A 6,142-nucleotide genomic window follows, 5' to 3' on the forward strand; every position below is an offset into this window, starting at 1 on the left:
CCATATAAATTTGTATGAGGTATGTTGCAATAATATTTAAATAAGTAGAGATGACAGTTTTAAAATTTGAAGACTTCTTCTTTAATAATAAAGAGCATTGAATGTTTATATGATTAAATATGAGTTTCAGAAATATTATAATTCTGGCAATAATATTAAGAAGCAAGTGGAGAAATAGGAAATAGACTAGCTAGAATATTCTTGCAATAGTTCAGGGCAATTATACTCAGACTTTTTCTTTTTATAGAATTAGATAATAGTTCATTAAGTTAAATCATTGCTTAATTATCTTATCCATCCCAGTAATTTGACTTTTTTTCCTCCTCATGTGATCAATCTTGTGACAGAAACAGACATGTTGAGGTGGTTTTTAACAAGTAGTTTGACAAAAGTACTTTAGTATAACAACTACAACTCAGTAAAAAAATTTGTAGCCATGAAGAAGGGAAAAATATTTTCCTTAAATAGGGTAAAATCCGATTGATTTTGTTTTCTCTTTCTTTCCTCCTTTGATTTAGCTAGGCCTGGTAGCCTGACTGAATAATATTCAAATTTATGAGGCGACATAGTTTTCCTTTCTTGATTTTGTTTCAATAAAATATCTTTCTTTTTCCCTTAAGTTTCAGTGTGAAAAACATTTCATGAAGTTACTGGTATAGTAATTCATCTCTAATATCTACCTATTTACACTTAAATCTTTTGACAAATTATTTGTTTTATAATATACCATCTATAAAACAATACTAACAGGTAGTATAAAACTGGTAGCAATGTGAAACTGGAATAGAATAGATAAAGTATTACTAGGCAACAACAGGTATGAGTAGCTAGATTGCTAAAAATTCTAGACTTGCTAACAATTTGCATGTATTACTAATTTAGGAAATATATTGTTGAAGCAATTGCCTATATTTCTAATATTTCAATATTGTTCCATAATGCCTGTTTTATTACTCTATGGTTTGTGAAGAAAGTTTTTAAAACAATTGTCAATCATGATATAAATTAGGTTCATTTGCAAAAAGTTATTCTTAAATTATCATAAACTTGGAGGGACTCAGTAAATAAAAAATCTGTAGCTAAAGTTTGCATGACTGAGAATCTTATTAGTTATATTTATTAGCATAATTACTATTTTTTGGCATGGAAGCATTGTTAGACATTATTTAATTTACATAAAAAAGGGAAAGGAAGATTCATTACCAGGTAAGCTTTACATTCAAAATGACAATAAACGTCTGTAGGAAATAGACTCAGTATTCATTATCTTCTTGATACAGTGCACCTTAGGCCACTTTCTCTCTCAGCCATCTCAGATGCTCCATAAATATTGGTTAACTTGAATTTTCAATGAAGTTATACTTCACATGAAGTTGTTCTAAGATGCCCTCATTCTTTCGACTGATACCACTGATGGCTATCAGGACCATGCATTACACAAGTTGAGATTTTTACAGTGTGAGTTGATAGAAACAATCCCTGCTCCTTGACTGAAATTAACTAGAAGCATGACCAACTTCAAAGTCATAAGCCTCAAGTCCTAACCAATAAACCAGATTAACCTCACTACAGCATCTAATTCAATTTAATTATAAATGAATCTATTATAATAATAATAATAATAATAATAATTACCTTAAGTATTTAAAAAGTATTCCCAACTTAATCATTTTCACATCTCTTCTGTCATATCAGGGGATTTTAGAGCACAAAAGACATTCTTGTCCAATCACTCTTTCCTATACAAGCAGCAATGCCTGCCCTTCATCTACTCCTCCTCTCTCTGGTCATAAATTAAAAAAATTAATAATTATTTATAGAGGACCTACTCTGTTCCTGGCTCTATGTTAGATACTGGGCATTAGTGGTAAGTCATAATTCCTGCTGTCTTGGTTCCCAAATCAGACCATAATTAAATAATTAGTTATTTTAATCACGATTATTATTATTACTATAAAAGGCTAGTGTTGCAATGAGAACAGATAATAAGGCACCTGATCTATTTGAAGAATCATGAAAGATGATCTTTGGGCATTCTTGGAACTGATATTTAAGTTGATGTTTGCTGGATGAGGGGTCGTCAAAGCAGAGGATAAAGATGAAAGAGAGCTGTGCAGGGAGAACTCCAAGCAGAGAATGAAACATCTTGTAGCTAAATAGTCCCAACATTATAGTTCCAAGGACCAGAGAGCCTTTTCAAAAACATGTAAGAGAACTTATAAGTAAAATTATGTTTTAATCAACTTGAGATATAGCAAAGTTATGCCCAAAGGAACTGAAATAATAGTTAAAATTTTGTTTTTACAGTGGAACAATTGCTTGTTAAAAGTTCTTTCTCCTTTTCATTAATACTTACACATTCATGAATACAAATGACTTTGTAAAATATATGTAATTAAGCTTCATACTGTTTCTGGCAGCTGTTATTCACATACAACTTGCAGAAATTTCAATGAAGTCCTTTTTTTATAGTAATTTGTCATTAACTTATTTTTTTAATGAAAATGGTGTATACAGGAAGAATAGGAATAATCGCAAATCATTTTTTTCACATTTCAAGATTTGAAAAGAAACTTCTTTTTAATAGATGTAAGAATAACACAGTTATTACAATTGTAAAAAAATCTCCTTTGAAGTCTATTTTACATCAATTAAAAAAAGACCTTTAGGGAATTTCTAAAACATAGGATTATCAAAACATTAGAATTAGGATATGTTTTAAGTAAAAAATATTTTAAATACAGGTAGATTATCAGATTTAACAATTATTTTTTATAGGATGTTCTGAAATTCATTTGTATATCAATTTTATGAGAGCAAGATAAAACTGAAGTGAACAAACAAAAACTAAACTTATTTACACTCAGTTCTCTTGAGTAACTGTGTGACTGTGTGTCATAGAAATACTATTGAGAATATCACAAATTTCAAGATACTTCTATTTATTCTTCTTTCATACTTATTTATGTGTATGCTTGCTATACTCATATATAAAACGTCTTTAAAATACCTATACGATGTTGAACTAATTTTTACAAAATATGAAATTCATTGAATTAGATATTTTGTTTTCATAACTCAAAAAGACTGGTTTGATTTATCTTTTAACTGAAATATTGCTTTGAAGGTTTTAAAAATCATATAACTTCACTGATTAACATGGGACAAACAAAATTCCATCTATGTCTTCTCATACATTATTCAGTGATTCTTGGCAAACACAAGTGCTAAAGTTGCAGGTGTCTGATAATCTTGCTCTCTAGACTGTCAACATAAAATCTAAAATTGACACTAGTCTCAGAAGACATTAGATGCTAAGTGTATAGTAACCAGGCCTGCTCTCGCAAATCTCAAGTTCACTTAAGAGGTCTGAGAAAATAGGTACCCAAAGAAATACTATATATGGAAAGAAATTTATAAATAAGGTGAGTGTGTGACCTGGTTTAGTCAGGATTCCCCGGTTATACCAGTTACCCTGAGAAATATGATTTATAGCACACCTTTTACTCTCAAAAGTGTGCTGGTTTGGATGATCACACAACTGATGAGCTGGGACACAGCAAAAATTATATACCTAGGTGACATGCCAACCACAGCCAGCCTAAAAAGTAAAGGATAAAAAGGAAAAACCCCCAAAATCTGAGTCCCCAACATGGTAAATTCCTTACAGAAACTGGCCGTATCTAAATAACATTAAATTTAAATTATCTAAATACTCCAGTTAAAAGGCTAAAATTGTCATACTGAAGAACAACAAAATGGCCCCATCCCATCACTGGGCTCAGTGCACAAAGCCCATTCCAGTCCCTGCAACCACACCCTACTTTGTCATTGGGGGACAGGTGTTGGGGAGCCCTTGTAACCATGCAAATCTTTACTTCTTTAAAATGACTTTTTTTCTTCTCTTTTTCTTTGATTCAAACTGACCTTGGGCTCACTTCTTTCCTAATCCTTCTACCTATTGCACAACCACTCCCTTAATCATTAAACCCTTAGGTCAGCATCAAATAAAGCCTTGTGTCTGTTGATCACAGAAAAAGTTTTGATCAAACTAAAGACAACATCTTGCAGTTTCACACTCATGAAGGTGAACAACCCTATTGGCATCCCACTGAAAGGAAACAGAATGACACCATGACTGACATCAGGACCTGATGAAATGATCAGTGCCTCTCCCCTAGTCCTGATCCATCAGTAGAGCCCCCGACCCCAACTCCCTTACTTACCATGACTAATGAGTGTTCCCTTATGTAACCTGTCTCCTAGAGGCCATGGGGAGCCAGGTCTCTGAGCGCTAGCTCACCTATGTCTCCAGGCTTGGCACCATTTCCTAAAATAAACCTCTACTTTCTTTGCTGCGAACTCCTGCCCATGCCACTTTTGGCTTTGACGAATGCAAACAAAATGAACCAATTGAGTTCGATAACACCCTATGCAATGGAAAGGGTGTGCAGAAGGGCCACTCCATCTGGTGCCACTGCCACCTTGTCAGGGGACCCATGAGGCCACCACACCCTGCCTTTAGAACAATGGGACTCGGCATGCCAGGTGGCTTGGCCTAATTCATTGTGGGGTTGTGCTGGTACTAATGCTTCTAAAAGTCCTTTCACACTTCTCAAAAGCCTCACTACTTAACAAGCATAGTGTACCCTATATGGGCCCTTCAGCTACACAGGTGAATCTTCCAAAAGCAATGGGAATTCATCAACAATTCCAGCATCCTCAGGGAAGGTCACCACCTCAAAACCCACAGCAAAATCATCAAAAACTCCAGTATCCCCAGTCTGAAAGAATGTGACAATTACAACCTTGAAACCCATAGTAACATCTAAAATGACAAACACCAGGGGTCTCAACAAATATGACTTCCACCACCTTAAAGTCTACACTCAAAATAATGAGTGTTTCACAAAACATATCCTAGATGTCGACATCTGCAATGACAAGAACTCACAATAGTTTGACGACATCTATTTCTTCATCAGTAACAATCACAACAATCATAAATGCTAAAGAATATAAAGGAACAAAGTTCAATTTTGGCAGCTTTGTTGGTGGCATTGCATTAACAGTGCGAATTTTATCTGTTCTGTACATTAGTTGCAAAATATACTATTCGAGAAGAGTGATTTATTTTAGAACCACTGATAAACATGATGCCATCATTTAAGGAAATCCAAGGCCCAGGAGAAAGATGATTGATGAAACTCTATCATTTAATTTAAGACAAAATTCTCCTTTCGAAAATAGTATAGAAATGGCTCCATAGTGTAGGGTTAGCACATCTGCTTTTCACACTAAAGGTCCTGGGTTCACACCTCTAGTAGAGCCATGGACCATACCCCAGGTGTGCCAGGCCCCAGGAGTGCCAGGCCCCGGGCGCATGCTGCGAACATGTGGGAGGAGATGCCCTGCCTTCAAAGGGGAAACGGCAACATCTATAGGTCAGGGGTGGAAGGGAGGGGGAGCAGTTAAAGAGGGGGAAAAATTGTAAAAAAAAAATAAGAGAGAAAATAGTATAAACAAGCCATGCATATAATGTATAATGTATTACTCAAAGATTCCTCATGATTATTAAAGGTAATGGTTTGGATTTTTAATGAACATTTGAAGCTTACAGTTAACACAATGATTATATTCACTTTTAGAAAATATATAGTAAGACAAACAAGTCTTGTCCCAGTTTCTTGTGGCATTGGTCACACAGAGCCAGTAATTAGAGACATCATCACTAAAGGGCACAATGCCATCTGGGCATACAAACAAAGAGCTTGTGATGGAACTTAAGATGTTGATTGTCCTTGTCACTCATACAAAGAATTCCAGTGCTATTCAGAGCTTGATTTATCCTAATTACAAATTACTGATGCCATACAGCAGACATTTTGTGAGCAAACCAGGCCTTAAGCATAATTTTAGTTTAAGTGTCTCTTCAGAAAACATCAATATTTTATATGTGTTAAAGCTTAGCACTTGGTTTAGAAACAAAATACATTTCCCACTCTCACATCCCTAAAAAAAGAGATCAGATAAAAGCAGAAACAATACCTGGGCTTAATCCTGTTAGCCACCAGAGAGCCTGTATATTTATTAATAACATCTTTCATGCTTTCGATGGCAGTCGATATAATTATCTTTTTTT

At 34.5% G+C, this 6,142-nt stretch overlaps 1 pseudogene; it reads left to right on the top strand.

Annotated features, from left to right (window-relative positions):
- LOC107519972 overlaps positions 1-5,170 on the top strand; it is an 81,368-nt pseudogene extending 76,198 nt beyond the window's left edge.
- Positions 5,171-6,142: the final 972 nt, after the last annotated feature.

The sequence above is a fragment of the Rousettus aegyptiacus genome, unplaced genomic scaffold, assembly GCF_014176215.1.
Source record: "Rousettus aegyptiacus isolate mRouAeg1 unplaced genomic scaffold, mRouAeg1.p scaffold_m13_p_13, whole genome shotgun sequence".
In the NCBI taxonomy this organism is placed as follows: domain Eukaryota; kingdom Metazoa; phylum Chordata; class Mammalia; order Chiroptera; family Pteropodidae; genus Rousettus; species Rousettus aegyptiacus.